The 24327-nt window shown below is 37.5% G+C and overlaps 1 long non-coding RNA gene across 1 annotated transcript in view; it reads right to left on the bottom strand.

The window, feature by feature from the left end:
- Positions 1-1098, bottom strand: part of LOC130013049 (uncharacterized) — a 30291-nt gene extending 29193 nt beyond the window's left edge. The window contains exon 1 of the long non-coding RNA XR_008788334.1: positions 797-1098. This is a non-coding gene — a long non-coding RNA (uncharacterized LOC130013049). The remainder of the gene's footprint in view (positions 1-796) is intronic.
- Between the last annotated feature and the right edge of the window lie 23229 nt (positions 1099-24327).

Genomic DNA, 24327 nt, shown 5'->3' with positions numbered 1-24327 from the left:
TAAATACCAATTTTGTCCTTAATGACCTAGAATATCAAGTTTATCGTATTAGTAATTATTAACTGATTATCTTATGAGCGAGCGATAATTATCAATATCTGTGTGGCAGTTCATAATTAAATTACGATCTCGTCATTGACAGTCTTTTTCTTTGCTGGTCTACACAAAATAAATAACCCAAAACGCTAAATATATTTGTTTAAAAATATAAATTTACGAACTATTACCTCAGAACGGGCAATAAACGGACTCAAACATGGACCAATGCTGTCTTTTTCATAGCTTTCTGAATAGACACAGAAGATATACTGCCCAAAAAACATGTAGAACAATGTTTTTATAGAGAAAACTTAGGAAAACAGCGGTTGCATAACGGGAAAAACTTAAACTAAAAGTGTGAAAGTAAACAAATCTGTTCACACTCAGCAATACCCAATTCGAGAATGAGCGCAGTGGTCAGCTGACCAACAACTGGTGAATACTTTATCAAAATTAAATTCCTAGTGAAGTCTGGCGTCAATGGTAATTAAATGATAGAAATAAAAGGTTTTAATGGTCTTTATATATATATTAATTAATTGTCATTGGTTTTAAAACGTTTAAACAGGTATGGTGTTTTTAATATAGTTATATATTATTTTTGTAATTGTAAAAAATATTGAAAAGAAATTTAACAAATTATATCCCGTGGCAATATTGATAAATTTATAAACACAATACAATCAAAAACATAAACAAAAAAAACTTTCTTACACAGAAGACACGAAATGCGTTATGAAAGTATCAAACTTCTTACCTTGAATAGTAATTTCTCCAAGAATATAAAAAAAAGCTTTTATTTCAAAACCTATAGTTATTAGTATCTTCCTTTATTGCTGACTTTGTTGTAAATTAATCACTTTTAAAGTTCCTATTAATTGGAATCAAAGCTTTTCTGTTACTGGCGAGTCCTAAAGGTCTTGCGTAGAACTACTCGGTCTGTAAGTGTCGAATCAATGCCAATAGTAGCGTGTCGAGATAGAGGTTTATATGAAGCACCAACGACGTATATTCGATCGTTACCATGTATCTGTTTAGGTGTTGTGTGTTGCAACTTGTCCCACGCATTGACATGACGACAAGGTGTGGTTGTGCCTTTCCGAATGCTGATCCTACGTTTGTAATGTTTCATTTGCTCATTCAATTACTGAATTACTCCATATTACTCTATGCTTGGTGTATATTATGGGTCATTAACCGTGTTATGGAACCAGGGGCGATGTGTCGTAAACTAAATCGCTTAAAATCACATCATATTAACTGACAATCTACTAAAATCGTTTCAAATTGAATGTTTTTCATGTTTTAATGAATATTCTAGAAATTCTAAACAGATTTCCAGAAAAAAGGGAGTTTTACCTAATCATAATGTGAAACGAGTGGTGTTTTTTTTTTTGTCCTAAACTACACATTGCTTTGACTATTATGTAAATTTGCTAATACTGTTCCAGATTAAGTTCAATGAAAATACTAGAAATTTAGAAAAAACACACACACACACACAAAACAACAGAAAAAGAGCAGTATTTTTTTAAAATAAATGGTTTTGACTCTAATAATATGGATAGAAAACCTACAAACAATTTCAGATTTAAGTTGCTTTAGTTAAACTAATATTTATTTAATACATCATTTCATTCCACAAAACTTTGCCCCGGGTTGTGTTACAAACTTTCACTAATTCATTTGCTTTCAGAGGATGGGCATTTTGAACCATTCCTGGTTATTAGTCAAAATAAACGTCATTCTTAATTTACTCACATTCAATCGAAAGGCAATATGATTTTTTTTATTGTGTGTTTTTAAATTACCATGGGGCATGTCTATGTCTATCATTTCTGGAAATTTCCAGTATTATGCTATTTCATGATGCAAACATTGATGGGAAAAGTTATATCAAAGCAGAAATTAATAGCTTATGGGAAAGATTAACATCATCTTTATCCACCCACATATGAATGTGGTCTTGCATTGCTTGTCAACGTCTTGGAAGCGTTGTACAGATATGCGCTACTTTTATTTTGAACCTTTCTATAGGTACCTTCCTCCAGTCGAAATAATCCCCATTCAAATTAAGGGTCGCGTATCAATTATTCTCGGCGCTTTTACCTTTGTCATCGAAATATTGTAATCGCTCTACAGATCAAACGGTTTGAGATTTGATATAAAAACGCGATTTATTTAACTTTTAATTCATAAAGTTGTACTGTTTAAAGTATAGTGAAATGGAGACACCTGCCTAAATTTACGTTAATTACAGCTAGAGTGATGGTTCTTGCTCCAGTTATTAAATCCTGTAAATGATCTAGTAAGAAATAATATGAGGTTTAGCGTCCTATTTTTCTGTACCAATCGGGATAATGAAGACGGACATACGCCACGCAGTGTGTTATAAAAGACATTTTGCCGGGACAGCGGTGTTTCTGCCTACTCTTCATCGAATTCCAACTGCCAAGATTTATTTTACGTGTACACCAGCGTGTTCACGGGACTGCGGTTTTCGTACCATGCGAACGAATAGACGTTATGCATTGCCAGGCTATCTTACACCACTGTCAAAGTTAAATCGCACTGGAAAATACTTATCGGTCAATGCCGGGATCGAACCTAGATCCCTTGGTTAGTAAGCCATCGAATTACTCACTAATCCACCATGGCTGCCCAGATTAGTGAGACTAACGTGGTAAAATTATCTGATATACGTGCCATGCTAAAAAAAAAAACCCAAAAAACAAAGTGTTTTCGTCACGCATGATTTATATTGAAATAACTGATCACCAGTCAATTAAATTTTATTAACAATTAATAATATATCGCTGATTGAGTAGAGACGAAACTTTTCGATCTTTAAAACTAGTAAAGCTCGTGACAGAAGTTAAGGCGAGTATTTCAAATCTGCTTTCGTTCTTAAGCCAGAACTGAAAACTAGAATTACAGTCGCCATTTTAATTGTTAGAAAGTTGAATCCGCCCTGTTTATCCGACTAGCTGTTCGTCGAGAAATAAAATATCCATAGTACCACCGATTCGGAAGGCCGGTCATATTCAATCAAAATCGCTAAATACCGAGATCAGTTACGCTCGATTCCTTTTTATTCTACGACAAAGTTTGACAGGGTGGCCACCATTCTGCACACAGAGATCCATTTACTTAATACTTCTAATCTGATTAAAAAACAGATCCGTTCGTTCGTTCGTTCCTAGAGTTTTACGTCCACTTCCACCATAGGTGATATCGTAGACAATAACGCCCCCCCCCCCATCAAAAAAACCCCAAAAAACCCCATAAAACAGATCCAATTTGGTTTTTTTTTTATATGTCCAAATTTCGTTTTACTTATCTTTACTTGTAATCCATGTTCTGGTTGATGTAATGGATTAGCCAATGAATTGGTCTATTACCGTATGGTATACGGTATTGTGAGTATCCCACTAGAAACATCAACGCTGATTAGTTAATCAAATGTGTGACAGTCATAGGTGAGAAGCCTTTCATACGACCCCTGACGCGACCTTTCACTATAACCGGTCAGATCTTCATGTAGTTAGGTCATCGAAAGTATAAAAAAAACGAAACGAAATATAGATCTGTATTTTAATCAGATTGTCATACTTCGAGAATAAATCTCTGCCCTGAGTGGCCGCCATATCCAACAATTAATATGTAAATACTGTTTTGTAAGTCGGCTCTAATCTGTTGAAAGGTCTCCCATACACACACAGACTAACCGAACCTTTTCAATTTTATTACATGGAAGCGGAATAAAGACTTCTCAAAATTCTCCAAGTATAGTTAGTGTTTTCGACTAAAATCGTCGATTTAGGACTTAAAATGTCGGTCAACTATCTTAGTGTCTGTCCTCAAGCGGAGCTAATTGTAGACAGGCAGCCTAAGTTTAGTATGGGTGGCCTCTTCTCAAATAAAATCATAAGAAGAATACCGCTCAACGAATGCATGCGAACGTCACATTTGGCGCTCTGTATAGTGCGTGTACCTTTCGATTCTCCCGCAAGGAGTATTCTTGTCACTGATGAGTATTGATGATCACAGACTTGTGTATCGATTCACTGTGGATAGGCCATTTGCATCACCTGTGTATGTGCAACGCGGGAATTCCTACATAAAGCCATAACAGTTTTACCGCGTTAGTGTCTTCACATAGTAAATTTAGATTACTATTGTCTGTTTTAATTTATTAACCTCTATTAATGGGTAAAATGTCTTTAATAATATCCTTAAAAAGTAGAAAAAACCCAACTTACGCGTTGACATTTAAAGGATATTTTATATCACAAAATATGGCAATTCGTAATTATTTTGAAAATAACCTTTCACAAGTAATGTCGGAACGAAAAAGGTTTTTCTAAATAAAAACATTTAAATTTGCTTCTTCTTACTGAGGTTAATAATTATCAAAGGATATCACATTATCTGTAACGAAGGCAAACTCATGTTACACCCTAATTAAATATGTCAGAGGAAGATCCCCCACTGGCGGACCGACTAATCACCGACAGGGGCGTATCTTTTAATTGCCAATTTAACTTATCCATGATTCTGTAAAAGTTTTATGAAATTATTTAAAGTTTGGATATGATGTTTTAGATTTGCATATCTAAAACATATTTTCCCCTCTCGGCCACTTTTTGCAATACTGTGGGGTTTTTTGTGGGGGAAGGGGGGGACGCCCATGTTGGTAAATAGAGCCCCCGCCCACAAATTATCTTATTACCGTTAACGTGACATAGTCTTCATTATACTGTCTGATTAATAAGCGAGTATTTGATTGGTTGATAACTGATCTATCAAATCTTTTTTGCCTTATGCGCATACATCCAGAAGGGCAATCCCTTTAAATGTGATCGGAAAATAATGGCGTTTTATTAGGAAAATTTTCCAAGGTTTGAGTTTTATTCACGACAGTAAAATATTAAACGTATCTGATATAACTTCAATTATTATGTCACAAAGAATCACGCGTGACGCGTTGATTTTATTCCACGAAATGTTAAGGAGGTTACCTCATTGTAATGAATAGTCTATAAAATCAGAAACATATCTGAAATACGGACATGGAAAAGCTCAGCAAGTCTTGTATAATTCCGCCAATATCAACTTATTTTTACACATTTGAACGGAGATGCCCAACCAGTTTTTTTGTGCTGTTGTATTTAAACCATTGTGCCATACAGGCACGCGGAACTTTGTTGGAGATAGGCATACATGTATGTACCGTATAAAACAAGGCCGGGGGTAATCAAGGCCATATCAGTGATATACTATACTATTCAAAAAAAGTAGGGGATATTTGATTTTTAAGTGTTATTAAAGTCACCTAATGAAACTGACGAAGAAACAAATGACAAAATGAAATGAAGTTCACATTCATCGATTTATTCCAAATGATCGTTAGACTAAGTAAGGCACAGACTGACCATTATAAGGGTAAAATGATACCCGGGGTCAAACAGCAAAGTTACCACAGCATCACAACCAAGTCAGTAACGGGTAAATCCTCCTCTGTTTGCCAAACAAGCATTGATCCGACGTGGCATACTCCTAATGAGACGTCTAAGGTCATTTTGGTCCAGATTGTCCCATTCCTGTTGCAACGCAGCAGCAAGTTCTTGGACATTGGCAGGACGTTGTTGACGTTGACGTAACCTCTGTCCAAGCATGTCCCAGACATGCTCGATGGGGGAGAGGTCGGGACTCAGTGCTGGCCAAGGTAATGTGGTGATGTTCTGTTGTTGGAGGTAACCTGTAACGATCCTGGCCCTGTGACATCTTGCGTTGTCATCCTGGAAGATGAAACGGCGGCCATGACGTCGTGCGAACGGCACAACATGGACTGCCAAGATGTTGTCCCGGTAGTACTGGCCTGTAACACGCCCTGCAACAACATGTAAAGCCGTTCTTCCAGCAACAGTGATGCCTCCCCACACCATAACAGAACCACCCCCAAATCGATCATGTCTGATGACGTTAACGTCTTGGAAGCGCTCGTTTCGACGACGCCACACCCTCCTACGTCTGTCCAAAAAATCAACAGTGAACCTTGACTCATCTGAAAACATCACATTGCTCCAGCGTCGATTATCCCAGTGTTGACGACCCCTACACCAACGACGTCTTGCCTGAATGTGATGATCTCTCAAACAAGGGATCACGCGAGGACGTCGGGCGCGAAGGTGACCCCTATGCAGTCGATTCCGAATCGTCTGGCCACTCACTCTCACACCAGTGTCTGTTTGAAGACGAGCGCTGATCTGATTTGCTGTGATGACACGATTTCTCAAGGCCAAGGTACGGATAAATCGATCCTGGGCTTGAGTTGTCGCCCTTGGTCGACCTGAGCGTGGTCTGTCCTGTACAGATTGTGTATCACGGTATCTGGACCATAGCCTGCTTATGACAGACTGAGAAACATTCATCGTCCGCGCCACAACCGCCTGTGTTGTGCCGATCTGTAGCATGCCAAGGGCACGTAACCTTTCATTTTGGGTAAGCCGACGCATATCAAAATTTGTTTTCTGGTCACTAAAACAATTAAACTGATGTTTCCACCCTGGAATTCAATGCCACAATGACTGTAACATTCAAAGTCAGAGTCGTGCAAATCTTTGGTTGGACCCCCATGATGATCCCAAGCATCACCTGCATTCCATGCGGTAGCTATTGGTGCGTTTGGGCGTCACATGTAACTGGAAATGTTTCTTCTGTTAGGTTCTATAGTGACTTTTTTCGTAGTCATTTGCATATTTTAGTATTATGCCCCCAAAATCAAATATCCCCTACTTTTTTTTGAATAGTATAAAAACATACTTAAACATAATAAACATTATAATAAAATAGCAGTAGTGATAAACGCATGTGCATTCATCTTCAATAGAAGACTTGATCTCGCTTTTACTACGTACATCTTACCAAGGCTTTTACCTAATACCCTGCATATTGCGGCGCTAATTTCGATTGGGTATAAGCCCAACTTGTGAGCCTATCAGATTCCTCGATCGTCGCGAATACCAAGTCTCGCGCTTTCAAGCTAAAATGTCTACCTGTGATAATCGAGTTGCAAAGTTCAAGGTTCATTCAATTTCAAGGTTTCCGTGGAGGTCGCGATGTCACAACCTCTGATTGGACGTTATTCCTCACGTGTCTGTAGATAACATAGCTATAAATTCGGGAATTGTGAAGTGCGATATCACCTCGGTGGAAGCGGACGTAAAATACAACACACACACACAGTAAACAAGCAACGGCCAGATGTTGTGAAACTCGCAGTCGTTGCTGAGGGAACATTGCTACTGTTAGTTGTAAGTAGTGACTACAAACAAGTTTATGCTTTCTCTTTCAAATATCACTTACCATATGGGGAGTTCATATGCCTAAGAGTCTTTTGTTGTAGTGTTGTATTTATACCATGCCTATTGTCCAAAAGTTATCTTGTGAAATCGACCCAACAATTGGTTACAAGTAAATTGTATCATTGGCATTTAGTAACAATTACTGTTTATTACTGAGCGACGACTGTATCCCGTGTGTTTGCTATACGTGGTGAAGTGTACGTAGCCTAGGGTGACCCACCATAAATAAATATCTCCATATATCTCGACAATTACGCCACAATGCTTATATATATGCCAAGCCTCAAATCAGTTCCACACAATTATAGTCACTAAATAAACGATCATGTTGTACTTAATAAGCTATGGCCATTAATCACGTATAAATAATAGACTGAAAACTGGTTCCAAGAGTCGTCCATAACATCCAGACACTTTTGAGTAAAAGATAGGTTACGTGCCCTTGTTTTGAAATTAGTCTCGCTTAACCAGTCTATCGACCATTCTACGTCTGATTGACAGGTCGGGATAATCAAGACTACTTTTTTACGAAACATAACAGAAAGCTAGAACAAGAAATTGAATTTAGAAATAAGCACGTTAGGTAGCTCAACAATCGTTTTAAGAAGCTTGTAAAAGTAAAATGAAACTACTGCTAGTATCATGTTCTTGCCTAACCTGAGTGTTTCAGAGATATTATTTGTACTAAACCAAAAGATGCCGCTCTTAACGGTACAGTTAATGATAAAGCGATTTAAAAAATGAAACGAACGTAATTTCTAAATCTGCTGTAATAACCAAGAAGCTTAATTTTACTGCTATTCAAAATCGTCAACAATAAATTTTTTACGGCTGTAATAGTTGATAGATTTGTAGAGAATTGCACGTGCCATGGCTATTTATAGTATCATACTGTCAGAAAGTTGGTCTCGGCACGGCGAATGTGCACGCTTCAGTGGTAGTCTCGAACTATCAGCGGTGGACTGTATTTCTGTGAGTACATGGGCCACCCTACCGTAGGGTATAGTTAATTTTTCTAGATAACACATAGCTAAAACAATGTTGTGGTACTTATACACGTAGTGCGGGTGTTATTCAGTTCTACTTTTCATTTCACTGACTGTTTGTATGCATATATACTATTCAAAAAAAGTAGGGGATATTTGATTTTGGGGGCATAATACTAAAATATGCAAATGACTACGAAAAAAGTCACTATAGAACCTAACAGAAGAAACATTTCCAGTTACATGTGACGCCCAAACGCACCAATAGCTACCGCATGGAATGCAGGTGATGCTTGGGATCATCATGGGGGTCCAACCCAAGATTTGCACGACTCTGACTTTGAATGTTACAGTCATTGTGGCATTGAATTCCAGGGTGGAAACATCAGTTTAATTGTTTTAGTGACCAGAAAACAAATTTTGATATGCGTCGGCTTACCCAAAATGAAAGGTTACGTGCCCTTGGCATGCTACAGATCGGCACAACACAGGCGGTTGTGGCGCGGACGATGAATGTTTCTCAGTCTGTCATAAGCAGGCTATGGTCCAGATACCGTGATACACAATCTGTACAGGACAGACCACGCTCAGGTCGACCAAGGGCGACAACTCAAGCCCAGGATCGATTTATCGGTACCTTGGCCTTGAGAAATCGTGTCATCACAGCAAATCAGATCAGCGCTCGTCTTCAAACAGACACTGGTGTGAGAGTGAGTGGCCAGACGATTCAGAATCGACTGCATAGGGGTCACCTTCTCGCCCGACGTCCTCGCGTGATCCCTTGTTTGAGAGATCATCACATTCAGGCAAGACGTCGTTGGTGTAGGGGTCGTCAACACTGGGATAATCGACGCTGGAGCAATGTGATGTTTTCAGATGAGTCAAGGTTCACTGTTGATTTTTTGGACAGACGTAGGAGGGTGTGGCGTCGTCGAAACGAGCGCTTCCAAGACGTTAACGTCATCAGACATGATCGATTTGGGGGTGGTTCTGTTATGGTGTGTGGGGGGGGGGGGCATCACTGTTGCTGGAAGAACGGCTTTACATGTTGTTGCAGGGCGTGTTACAGGCCAGTACTACCGGGACAACATCTTGGCAGTCCATGTTGTGCCGTTCGCACGACGTCATGGCCGCCGTTTCATCTTCCAGGATGACAACGCAAGATGTCACAGGGCCAGGATCGTTACAGGTTACCTCCAACAACAGAACATCACCACATTACCTTGGCCAGCACTGAGTCCCGACCTCTCCCCCATCGAGCATGTCTGGGACATGCTTGGACAGAGGTTACGTCAACGTCAACAACGTCCTGCCAATGTCCAAGAACTTGCTGCTGCGTTGCAACAGGAATGGGACAATCTGGACCAAAATGACCTTAGACGTCTCATTAGGAGTATGCCACGTCGGATCAGTGCTTGTTTGGCAAACAGAGGAGGATTTACCCGTTACTGACTTGGTTGTGATGCTGTGGTAACTTTGCTGTTTGACCCCGGGTGTCATTTTACCCTTATAATGGTCAGTCTGTGCCTTACTTAGTCTAACGATCATTTGGAATAAATCGATGAATGTGAACTTCATTTCATTTTGTCATTTGTTTCTTCGTCAGTTTCATTAGGTGACTTTAATAACACTTAAAAATCAAATATCCCCTACTTTTTTTGAATAGTATATTATGAACAGATGGATAAAGTAAGGAAAACACTCACCAGTTTTTTCTATCTATCGAAATCCATTATAATAGCTGATAGGGGATATCTGCATGATGTATAGTAACAAGCCAAGTTTTGTCAGTTCAATTAAATAAAAGTATTAGTGTAAAAAGTAGAATGACAGCCGAAAAAATATATGATGATGGCACAGTCGGATAAGTACACCATAAACTCGAACCCTGTCCTTAAGTTCATGGTCCTATGGCGTCATATTTTGCAGCAGTTTTATCGTTTTGTTTTTCCAAACTTTAAGTTTTTTGGTACTCTTCATTTTTATTATGAAAGATAGAAAAGGGTAATAGGGGATATTTTAAGAGTTATAAATCTATATTAGTATAACTCAATCCCCCACCTTACGCATGATTTTTCTGTGAAATTTTACGTGGGATTTAACGGGCCACTGTTGAGATTGGTTCATGAAGAAAACGTAAATCGATTTTTTGAAGGTTAGAGACTAGTAACATGCTACTTGTCATTTGCTTTGTATGCATTGGTTGTAAAATTAGGAATTCACAAGTTCATTGGGGTGAAAATACTATCAACCTGGTATTACGCATTTTGTATAATTCAATATTACCCTAGCTCAACTTGTCCTACACAACTTGCATTTGGTCTTGCATCAATCTCAAACGGACATTGAATTGGGTGAATAATCAAAGTAGCGATCTCATTTTAGTTTGATAACTTTAATTTAAATTATATCCCAGCACACTGCGTGACGGAGCCAAGTCGGTGCAGAAAAGTAGGACGTTAATCCCCATTTCATTTCATTTGTAGACTGAAAATTTAGGTCAAAATCTAAATTGGTTTCCGATGCCAGTTTATATCAAATTTGTGACAGCACATTACCTGTCGTTATTTTGAATATATAAATGATGAGGGATCTGGATATAAAATTGATGTTTTATTTTTTTCGGCTGGCCCAATAATTCTAGACAACTCTGCGCCATTTCGTTGTTGCTTTTGTTCTGGTTCAGACACTGAGCGCCTTCTTAGAGGTTCTGACAGCGATCTGAGTTTAAGATTTCTGTACCAGAACAACAATCAAACGGGGTTTTGATGGCTACTTAAAGGTCGCTGTTCAAGGTCACGACGGTCAGATGTCAGCGATGTTTTCCCATTCAGTGTCGCTTTTCTCTCATAATGTGTAATTAAATGTGAAATTTGGACACCATCCAAGTCCCCACAGGAGCCAAACGCCCGGGCCACCGATCGGCTGCAATCCCGATTCTTGGTATCCAGGTATCACCGTACAAATTCACCATGTCAAACCGGTCTATTTTGGCAGACATGGGGATCCACACAACAAAAACCAACACAGACTCGTCCTTTCACCTTATTTCCATAGAACTTACTATTCAGGTATCCTCCTGGCAGATTAGATATTTTACACACGCATATTTGATGGTGTTATGTGGTTTTCTCGTGCAAAATCACTCTCGGTCGGGCCTCTAACTTAGTAAATATGTTCATTTTCTCTACGGAAACGTATAGATCGCATAGTCATTTGCTAACCGAAAAATACAAATTAGCACCCATTAACCTAAATTGGCTACTTTAAGATTTTAAATATGGAAGAGGTTATGCGTAACCAGAGTATTTAGTGTTATTAGGTCATCGATACTTCAACGAGATATTCTTTTTCGTAAACACCGTGATTATGAACAACCTTGTCCTTTAAATATTCTTAAATTAATTTAAAGATGCATTATGTAACATTTAGATAAAGAGCTGACCGTTCTTGATATAATAGCTCCAAATAGATAATTCAAATTAATATATTGAATATTTATTCTTTATTCTAAATTAAATTATTAAATGGCTGTCGTATTTCAAGAGAGTTGATTATAGGCGTGTCATGTGAATAAATGTCTAAATAATAAATAAAAAATATTTAGTCAAAATAGTCAGATTTAGCTCTTACATAATAACGCTATGAAATTTAGCGACATTTGGGGATTGTATAAGAATTAAATAAAGTGTAGTCTGCAATAAAACGGTAGGAGAGCGTTACTTGTAGTGAGTATTGTGAGATAATCGACGGAGAAATGTCTTCACCGAGTCAAAACAATACGGCGCGTGGTATACATGTAGGTCTATGGCGGTATATTAGATTCAAAATTCTAACATGCAATCGTCTAATTTCTAACTTCTATTCATGTAATTTCGAACTTCTATTCATGGAATTTCTAAATTAAGACAATCTATTATTAAAACGAAAAATGTCTACTTAGTTATCGCTTTAGATGTTGAGCATGAACGTCGAACAAATTTAGATCTTTGATACTTCTAGGCCTACCTAGCAACCATCATTATGACGTCGTTTTGGTCGCCTCCGTGTGCTCAATTTGGTAATTCAGCACCTGTTCGGGACCATTATGTTAATACAAACAACTCGCTCTTCGTCATGTTGAATGGTTTGGCGGAGTGTTAAAATTGAAAACATGCTTTTTCGGGTTTTTTCGTTATTTGGTACAGTCGGTGCTTCCCTTTCCATGGTGCCCTAAGCGCGTCCTTATTTTACTTAATGGCTAATCCAGCCCTAGTTAAATCCAAGTTCATTCATCCATTCCTTTTACCATTTCACGATATCGCTAATGACAACACGTTAGCTATAAAGAATAAAAATATGAAATGACAATAAATGTTATTACTATAAAAGATTACGCATCAATTTAATTTTCATAAAAACGAGTTAATACCCACTCTCACTGTTATTCACTCGGCAAATGTAGTAAGCAGGAAGTGAATCTATGTGGCATTCTAAAAAGTCAATGCAAACATTTGTTTTGCATTGCCAAGGACTCGAGAGTTTGCATTTCGCATTACTTTAATTAATTTGTAATTATTAAAGTTGCGGCTTGTCATTTGCTTTTTTCGGACAAAATATAATTTAGCACAGTTCAATCCACGCTGAAATGCGCATAAATTGAATTTGATCATTTTTAGACTGATATTCCTTTCAGAGATTCAACTTTCACAGTGCCATAATTTGCAAGGGATTCTAAAACCCTCAAATTGACGTCCGTCATGGACTTGAAATAATTGAAGAAGTGAGTGGTATAAATTAAAAAAAAATTGCTTGGATTCTCCATGTACTGGAATTCACGTATTGCTATCGGGAATTCTAATTGGATCTAGGTCTAAAATTCAACATAAATTTAGTTCAAGATCTTAGATTGTTCCACAGGCACATGAAGGGATTAAAATAGACTTCTTACTGCTGCTGGACTATATACTACAACAAAGTCTATCACCCGCCATATTGTTTTGATTCGTTGAACACATTTCGTCTGCTATCATCTCACAATACTTACTAGTTCTAACACTTTCCGTCGTTTTTATTGCCAACGAGACTTTGTTTTATCATTATACAGCTTCCAATGTTATTAAATTGGTCATTTTACAGCTGAAAAGCCAAATGACCCAAATACTGACTTTGTCGTTTTGAGTAAATGAAGTTTAAAGATTTAATTTTAAACTTCATTTAATCAAAGCTAAACCATAAGACTGATTTTTTAAATCATGGAATGGTTGATAGACTATCATAAAGTGTATCTCTGAAGCAGATTGATGATTGAATTCGTTGCTATGGTAACATTTGACGGCCCTTTGATAGCCATTTGACATCCACTTGGATCACTTTGCCGATTACAGATTTTAATATATACTCTTCAAAAAAGTAGGGATATACAGAAACAATACAAAACTGCGGAAATGCACTGCTGTTTTTATTAGAGGTAACCAGTGTATGTTAATAACAGGCCAATTGCCTACACATGAACATAAACAGTTCATATGGGCGGCTTATCTGACCGGCCCATTTCACTCGCAAAGAGATACTGTCAAAAGTGAAAATGGACGTTTTTGATTTTTGTCTTAATAATGAGTAGTTGCTCCACCAATCCTCAGACATTCAGCAATTCGCCGTGGCATGCTCCTAATCAACCGTCCAATCACGATTTGGGGCAATCTGACCCACTCTTCTTGCAGTGCCACGGCCAATTCTTGCAGGGTTGACGTTGACGAACACGTCCCAGACATGCTCTATAGGGGAAAGGTCAGGACTCATGGCTGGCCATTTAAGGCATATGGACAATATGGTGATGCTGGGGGTAGTAATTCACGACACGATCGCGGTGGGCACAGGCATTGTCATCTTGAAAGATGAAACGTCGACCTGCACGTTGAGCAAAGGGCAGAACTATCGGTGCCAGGATGTGGTCACGGTAGTACACACCAGTGACCCTTCTTTGAACAATATGCAAGTCCGTTCTGCCAGTCATGGTGATTCCTCCCCACACCATAACAGACCCACGCCCGAATCTGTCATGTTGTCTGACGTTAACGTTAGCATGATGCTCATTTATACGCCTCCAAACGCGAGCACGCCTATCGGTGAAATTCAGAGTAAATCTGGACTCATCTGAGAACATTACACGATTGCCCCAATTTCTACGCTGCCTACACCATTGACGCCTGTTTGCCATGTGCTGGAGTGTAACTCGAGTTCCTGTAACTTGGTACAAGTTTACAGAAAGCTGATTGTCCGTTTGTCCTCGATTTCGCATAACCTGTGTACGAATGTATCGATCCTGAGCTTGTGTAGTGGCTCTAGGACGACCTGAACGAGGTCTATCATCAGCATTGTGTGTTTGTTGGTACCGGTTCCACAGTCTGCTGATCACAGACTGTGAGACATTAAGCATGGTGGCTACTGCTCGCTGTGTAGAACTCATTTGAAGCATGCCAATAGCACGTAGACGTTCATACGAAAGCCCAGAAGGCTCATTCCAAATTCCTAATGCGAAATTCCAAATCTGATCCGATGTTTGCTTCGGCAGATGTGAACAGTTTGGTGATCGGCTGCATATCAGTAGTAGTACTTGATCACTTACTCAGTTCCTCCGGTGTAAAAGTTCCACGGATATTGAATGTATAGGTCAAATCCGCCGCATCGGCGACACTTATCTTCTCTGCAGCAGCCATGATGATTGACATGTCACGTGATCATGTCGAATTTGGAATTTGGAATCTAGTAATTTGGAACGGGTGTTTATCCGGCCCAAGCATCAGATAGGTAAACTAGCACTAATTAGTTGTGTAAAATTACAATTTATTTAAATTCTAATTTGTTTAATTGAGGGGGCAGCCAATTTGCTATTTTATTGGTATGGCATGAATTTGGAATGAGCCGGCTGGGCTTTCGTACGTTCATCATGTTGAAGACGTCTCATTGCAAATTAAACGTAACACACGAACGCAAAGCAACGCTAAACAGTAAATCTTATGCAAGAACCGATAGGAAAGCAAACATGGATAGGATAAACCAGCACGCGGTAGTTTTCATCAACCCTTCCTTGAAGTGTCAAATTTGACAATGAACCCCTCCCACGTGTATGACGCTATTGCGTGTCGCATGTGCAGCTCAGTGGTTCTGTTGGGGCGATAAGTTCTTTATCCGTGAACATACTCTCAAAGCATGTCAAGTGTCCATGACTATTTACTGCATAGGTAATGTATTTGCATTTCAATATCCCCTACTTTTTTTGAAGTGTATATAAGTGTTAACCAAACCAAGATCTGTACAAAATAGTATAGTTTGAAGTGAATCAATTTGTCGAAATAAATTGTCATTATATCATCTTTAAATATGTTTGGATTAATTTTTGGTGGGTGCAAGACGGAGGGCCAAACATTGTGAATGATCCAATTAGACATGGATTAATCTACAAAAAGTCATAATAGTATTTCTGTTTTGAAAATATTTTGATTAGTAAATGTTACTTTAAATATTAACACAAGACTTAGATCTTTTGCCACGATAAAATCTATATCGGTAGGTACACAACTGGTGGACTAACTCAATTTACTTGAAATCGGGACCTAGATCACTTGGCTTTTAAGCCCTCCAATTACAAATCAAACTTGAAGCGCTATAACTTGGCAATTTTTAACTTCGTCGAACAGGAAGGGAAAAAAAATGAGGGCAAAGGAATCCCCTTTTGTTTTTGTTAGTAACAGTTTGTACCAGTCCCTTCATTAACCTATCCCTTATACGCAATTTGCCTAGGGACTGGGTGATACCTGGCTCTACCAAAACACAACCGCGCGTCTTTGTCAGGTGAAAATGAAAAATGTCCCCAGAATTAACTCCAGAGCAAAGTCAGCCTTTAGAAGTTACAGAAACGGGCCACAATATTGTTGTAACGGGACGCCATCGTGGTGTTGTCTGCCTATTTGTGCATACAAACAAAAAAATGCGGGCATAAAGCAGTGCCACAGTGGCACTAGACACCGTTTTTGCACTGCTTTTAAATATTTTAAATTCATTAGTCAATTCAAAAAAATAACGGTTTCTCAAAAATTGATGAAACAAATAATGATCGATGCCCGAAAATTTTTTTATAGCAGATATCGGCCGAAACCAGAAAAGAATGGACTGGCAGTCTGTCATGTCAATATTCAGAAATGAAAAGGGCGTTCTTCGTGTTTTAAGAAACAAAATGAGTTGCAATCTGATAAGGGCAGGAGGGGTGTGTGTGTGTGTGGGGGGGGGGGGGGGTATTTCGGGCACCTCATTTTGCCGACTATAAGGCAAAATATATTTTCCCCAAAAGATATTATATTAATTTTTTATCACTTAACCTGTCTGCCCGACAGATCATTTACCAATGAGAGTATTCAGATTTCATTCTGAGATTCTTAATTCGCGTTCATCTACAATTAAAGTCAATTTTAATTTAGTAACACGCGTTGACCAATCAAAAATAAGGGCCTCCCCAAAGCGACGCCATTGACCTCATTTTCTGTTACTTCCGGTCCGATGACGTTAAGGATTGCCAAGTGATAGCGCTTCAGGTTTGTATTTAATAACGCTGTAAAATGACCAATTTAATTACATTGGAAGCTGTATAATGATTAAATAAAATGAGTATGGTGAGATTGTAGCAGACGAAATGTGTTTACGAGTCAAAACAATATGGCGGGTGATACTTTGTTGTTAATGTTATTGTAGTATATAATCAAGCAGTAGTAAGAAGTTTTATTTTAATCTCTTCAAGTGCCTGTGGATTGTTCTTGTCACCATTTCTGATTCGATTATTAAATAATAGGAGGTAACTTTTAAGCCAAAATATAATACATCCCACACCGGTAGTTTTTTTTCAGGGTTTATAGAACGCATGGGTATTAATACTTATTATTTTGAATTATAAGGTTTCAGTGACTAAGTTTTTATTCGTTGGTCACATTATTTCGAAATAGAGATATAGAAAGTGTTGAAGGAAATTATAACGCCCACTACATCTAAAGTTCCTGTCACTTCCCATCCTCGATATCCCCAGTGGTTTCATTTCGATCTACTTCACTAACCCCTGGGTTAATCTATGGGGGAAACACGTTTTCAAATTATTCGCCCTTGATGATTGTGCTATTTTTATCGACTAATCCCATGCATCGCTAATTGAAAAGGAAGTTGGCAAAGGGAAGTAACTCTTATCGGACAAGTTTAGGAGTTGGCCTAAATGAGAGAAGTTCAAATTATTCTAAATGAACACTTACATAATATGAAATTAATGAAGACCGGACAAAATTGCCAAGTATAAGTTCAATAATAATAAACATAACAGAATGAAATATTTCAGATAAAGAACGAATAGTAATAATAATAACAAAAGTCAAACATATAGATGTTATACATATTTGAAATCAGCGAAACATATGTTGATAATACAATTAATTATAAATGAATTAGAAATATACACATTATTTACACAAATCATTCAGTAAATGTACATGAATTTAGTTAATTACCTTTATAAAATCGAAGGCGAAACGACTGGTTTGTAAACTGTTTCTTTATTGGTTCGTAGAGCTTAACTACAATCAAGGCCAGGGCAGATAATTTGAAATCGTGGAAACCCTATGGATTAACCCAGGGTATAGTAGAGTAGAACGGAATGAAAACACTGGGGATACCGAGGATGGTCACTTCCTAGCTACACATTTTTCACCAGATTTGTTGTACATTGGGTATATACTACTTAGATCGTGTATGTAATAGCGAGTATAGAAGATACATGTGTCTGCTGTACATGTTTGAATAAATCCTATAGACTTTTGAGCAAATATGTTGTATATAGGGCACATAATAGTTAGACCGTGTATGAAATAGCGAGTATAAGGTACGTGTTTATGATGTTTGTGTAATATTAACGCCAAAATGGCGTCGTTTGGACACACATTTGTAAAGTACACTAACAAAAGTTGTACATGTTTGAACAATTGTTACAAGTTTCAGAAACGAGTGTCATTAAACTAAATATCAACGCAATGAATACTGATCATTTCTTTCAACGTGGGATCGTAAAACATATAGAATTATATCTAAACATACAGAGCTGCGGACACAGTTGTATACACAGTTGTGTAAATTCATAGATCCTAATATAAAAGATTTATTTTGTTTATTTGAATGGTCGACTAATGATCTTGTCAATATTATAACCATTTCATAAAATATTCCAGCCTAATGATCGTTTAAATATTATAACTATTTTACTTCCCTTGTTATGGCAAATAGACGAGAAAAATATCATATGCACACCCATTTACGTCTGGGTTCAGCTCTTTGTTTCCACACAAAAGAATAATATATAGTAATTAAATGTAACAGATTACTGCTATGCGGATCTATTTTTATCCTTTTATTCCTGAAAATAGTAGTGTGTATATATGTATATATATTAATTTGTCAAAATACAAATGATAGTGATGTATGAAATGATGTGCATTTCCATAGCGATCTTTTATTTACGATGCGGCTGTTTGAAATCATTAAAATCGATTCATAGATTAACGACTTGTAAATGAAAATTTTGTTTGATTTGTTGACTAGTCATAAACAATGATTATACTCGTATACTCCTTTGGCGCTACCAGATCACCACGCCATACTTTATAGGCGTCACTCCTTTTGTTAATTTTTCCGTTTTTATTTATGTGTTAGACTCATAACAATTTATCCAAATCATTGTTTACTTCGCTTAATAAGGTAATCATTAGAAAATTCACATCCGTGAACGCAAATAGTCCCCCAAAATTGCTTCCATATTTGTAACTGTTTCTCGTTATCTTGCAGAAGTCCCTATTGTAGTGTTTTTACTCATGGGGAGTGACGATTATTCTGTGAACCCAAAATGACGCACATAATGTGTGTGATGTATAATTGAAGATACTAGAGATGCAGATATGTAATTCCCTTCTTAACTGCCCCAGTTTCGCAATCTTTCTCCAGCAGACGGCAGCCAATTTACCATATGATACCGACATTTCGTGATTTGTTGGGAGTTTTTAGTGACAGAAGAACCAACGTTGCAAAACGTTCTGTCGATCTACCGCCTGCAAGAGGTATTTTGCTGGTCTGTCCTTTATATCATAACGTGGAGGGTAAACACTCTGGTAATTATCAAACTGTCATCTTAAAGGATCATACACAATCTAGTGCTTATTGATATAATAAACAAGATGATATCCGATAACTAATTTAAATGCCGGCATCCATTTATAAAATCAGGTCAATTTATTTTATATTGTTCACTGTGTGCGATGTGGGTGTTGGGCCGAATTTGGTAACAGCCGAGTTGCTGTAATGGATCCTTAGACTCCTGCTATTACTACACTGGGTAAACGATTTATAAAATACAAGGTGATGTCATACAATTCATATCAAAACTTAAGAAAGATATGCCGGTTGTAAGATCCTATGCATGACTGAAGAAACCATATCTTTTCAAAAATGTGCATGCTAGAACCACAAAGAAAGACAAAATGATACCAAACCAATTTGGCCTCCTTATGCCATATCTATGTTTTCACTTTTTGTAATGCGGTCTTACAATCAATAGGGGCCGTCAATGTCCCTACAATGCGGTCTTGCAATCGAAAGGGGTCATGTTATATACTGTATAATATATTTTATCTGATATTTTGGACGTAAAATTGATTTTGAAACATATGAATTAATATCTTGCCACCCAAAGGCAACTATAAAAGATTTCCAAAACAGGAGTTGCTTCTAGGAATAATCAAACTTAAATTCTAACTACTTACAGTAAACCCTTTAACTTAACAATTGTAGCTTTGTTTATTGGAACAACTTTCAACGGAACTCCATCGCATCATGGGTAACCCGAAAGACCACATCCGAGTGTAAAGTACTTTTGGATTTTCATTGCTTACACCCTTGAAATAGAATTTGAAACAATAACAATAAATCCATAGAGGTTGTAAACAAGTTGCATTAGGTAAGATTAGATAACGAGCTGACATTTCTCGCTTCAATAGTTTAATGAAAAGAGAATACGCTGAAAATTTTAGTCAAATTACTTCACTCTGAGCCTAGATAACGGCGATACTTTATAGCCTAGCCTCCATTACTACCGTTGTTACGATAATAAACAAAGTCTCGATTATCCATTTTTACGGTAACCGCATCGACCACAAAACGTATTTAAATCTACTTATATCGCAGCCGTCGGATGGCATTGAGAGTTGGTTATGGTCTTGGTAAATTAATTAATAATTTATAATAACATTACAGGCCTAAAGAAAGACCCGCAATAGACAGATTTAGCTTTTGCCTGTTTAACTAATATTGACATATATTAACGGAACCATATTTATATCTTCATAAGGTCTATGATTTCTAAAATTATATTTGTAACCCTTTGCCATTATACCGGTTCGATACTAACTAATTTTACAATACAATGAAGAACGACCTTTTTTTATCTAGAAGAAAAAAAAAACTTTGGGTATGATTGAAATTGATTCTGTGGTAGACTGATGATGAAAGACCCCATCAATATTTCTAATTTAAAATTTGTCGAAGATGTTTTCTAAATGTACAGCGTGCAATTATTGACCACACATATTTATTAACGCTTGTCTTTAAGAATATAACCATAGTGGTGTAAATATTTTACAGCACTGTCGTCCCACGGACACCCAAATAGGCACCATCCCTTCAGCACTTACCAAAAATAAAGAGCATAATTACTACATGCAAAAAATTTATTAAAAAAGAACCTAATTATGCTCGAGGGGATATAAAATAAGCAACCAAAGAAATAAAGTAGTAAACAAATAAATAAATTGCATTTTAAAAAAGTATAAAAAGGTAAACAAATAGGAATAATAGTAATGTAATTGAATGGTTTTGATTAAATATTCGGACATTCGGATGTGTGACGTAAGGAAATCACTTGCATCCGCCATGGGGCCACGCGTCTTCACAAATCAAAATACACCTTCCATTTTGTTGTGTCGAAGAACGTAAAACAACAATTAGTGACATTGTGCCAGTCTACGACTTGAAATTATTTGACAATGACTAATTCACCTATGACGCCGCCAAAATAAATTTCAAAATGCCTGAGATCAATAATCGCAGCTTCCAGAGGACAAAGGCGATTGGCTCAAAACCGTCTAATAAAATATTATTCGTAATAATGGTATTTGGAAGATGTCATTAAATTGATATTTGTGTATTCAACTATAAACGTACGCGAAACGTGACCAGTTGCTCTTGTATTTAGTTCCAGCCTTCATATTTTATAGAAGCTGATTCCGCTGATCATTTAGTCGACCTTCGTCTTAATAGTATATGACAGGTTTTCGTTATTGTTGATCAAAAACTGTCATGAGGCGGCTAAAAAAAGAAAGTTACATTTGATTGTTAAGGGTGAATTCAATTACATTAACGAAGGTGGGTCTATATTTAATCTCATAACCGTCATAAACATCCACCTATACACTTTCATTCATAAACGGAATTTAATTCTCTGATACGGTATTGTTTTTTCTCATCCCTCCTCGCCGGGCCTATACTAATCATCGATAAGAACCGACAAGAGTGGGTTTTGTCAATATCGCCCAAAGTATTGGGAAAAGTGATCGGCAAAGAAAGATATTATGTTATAGATATGACAATTCATGTCCAAAATATAAATGATTTAATAATGTATTTAATAAAATCATGGATAATGGAAATGTAGACAAAGTTGCACGATACCGGAAGATGAAACTGTAGCCAACACGGGATAAACTATTTATAAAACCAATAGACAAGAATCTGAACAAACGATCTATTTCACCCATGAACATGATAAACTGGGACCAATTTACTAAATAAACTTAAACAATATGTCTTCACTATATCAAGGTAACGGGCTTATCACCTTACCACCAAGAGCGAGGTCTGTATTTCAAGGTATCGAGCTTATCACCTTACCAACAAGACCGGTGTCTGTATTTCTAAAGTTCATCTTGATACTATTGATCGACATGACAATAACATGCCTGTGGCGGCTATAAATTTATTTATTTATAGCCAAAATTAGAGGTTTAGTTTTACGATACCCGGCTTAATGTTAACAAAAAGACAGGGGCAAGTGTGTCACGGGAGGCAATATGTGCTGCTTTTCCTTTCTGGGTTACTTCCTTACCATTTCTATATTACGTCCATTGTATAGTCATGCTTGGGGTCGGTTGCATTATATCAAATCAAGGATCCACCCCAATCTGAACAGCATAACCACTCTACCTGCAGAGACTTGACTCTAACACAGTCAGTAGCCGTAAAGAAGATCCCACGTGGATCAAAACACCATAGGTAATGAGGTCAACGTACTACCTTTTCTACCGGAAACTCAGTTTGCAAACAAATAAAGCAAAGTTAAATGGCATCGAGCCCAGAAAACCGGAATTGTTTCCGTGCTGGCTGTGTAATAATCTTAAATTTACACGGCCCGGAAACTATTTTGTGCTTCGGTCAACCTATAATGTGTCACAAATGGTATACAGAAGTTCATACATTTTTAAACATGAAATTCCTCCATTATTTTACTTGAATGCGTTTTAAGATATTTATTTATTAATTTATGCGAATCTTGAAAATAGCTATATTCTATAGCTGGGATAACTGATCCAAATGTTGGTTCATTTCATTTATATCATTTAGTTTTCGGGCTATGGTTTTGTACGGGATCTACCTGATTTGAAAATATTTTTATATTGTTCTATGAACTAATTCTTGTGCAATCAAATAAGCACTGTATGGCACAAGTTTAAATGAATTATCTAGGGTTAATTCTCTATTCCTGCTATGCTTCGCGAACCATGTGCCTTCTACACGGTTTTACCATATCCATTTTCTACTTGATTCCCGCCATTCACTGCACCAAATGTCGATTGTTGATAATAATTGGCATAATATTGTCATATTCCGGGCGTCTTTCAAAAAACATTCTCGACAGCCCACGTTGCATCGCCAGTATCTGCAACAGTGAACTCAGTGCTGTGCATTGGAAAAAGCTCAAGTACTGGGTTATGCTGTGGAGACATACATGTATAAGCTCGATCTAAAGACCAGGGGCCGGTTGGAGTTAACTTTAACGGAGAGAAAGTCTGTTGCTGGAAGCCCTGATAACTTTAATAGGTCACTAACTTGCCGTTATTATTAACGAAGGTGTTATGGGTTTAACGATGGCATTAGTCGGCTGTCAGTCGAAGTATACCCTTATAGCAAAAAGTCCTATAGAATTCAAAAGAACATTCCTGGGAGTTGGCGGTGGGAGGCTATCCCATTTTCTATAGGATGAAACTCGATAGTATTCTACAGAATTTGGGGGGTTTGCTAAAATTTCTATAGGAAAATACTAATTTCTGTAGGAAATTCTACAGTTTTCATTTTGTCTTTTTGTGAACCGACTGCACAGTTGTCCCACTTTCTTCAGTTCTGGGGGATCACGTGGCTAAGTGGGTTAGACGTTGGCTCGCTAGCCTGGAGGTCGGGTGTTCAATCCCTGCATTGGCCGAGAAAGATCATTCAGATTTTCCGGCGTGGTTTCCACTTTTCAGTGATGCAGGATGGAGGGCCTGGCAAGGACAGCTGTCTAGTAGTACGGATGGGACGAAAAACCGAGGTCCCGTGTACACATTGGCGTGCACGAAAAAGATCCCTTGGCAGTTGGAATTCGATATAGAGTAGGCAAAATTTCCCTCATAGCACACTGTATGGCGTATGCCCGTCTTCATTAGCCCAGGTTAGGAGCAGAACAGTAGGACGTTAAACCCCATTTCACTTCATTTACTTCTTCAGTTCTTGTTAATACTAACTTATATTAAGTTGTTATACATGTATATATTGAATTTAGAAATTTA

This window comes from Patella vulgata, chromosome 5 (assembly GCF_932274485.2).
Source record: "Patella vulgata chromosome 5, xgPatVulg1.2, whole genome shotgun sequence".
In the NCBI taxonomy this organism is placed as follows: domain Eukaryota; kingdom Metazoa; phylum Mollusca; class Gastropoda; family Patellidae; genus Patella; species Patella vulgata.
This window is presented reverse-complemented; position numbering and strand designations above follow the sequence as displayed.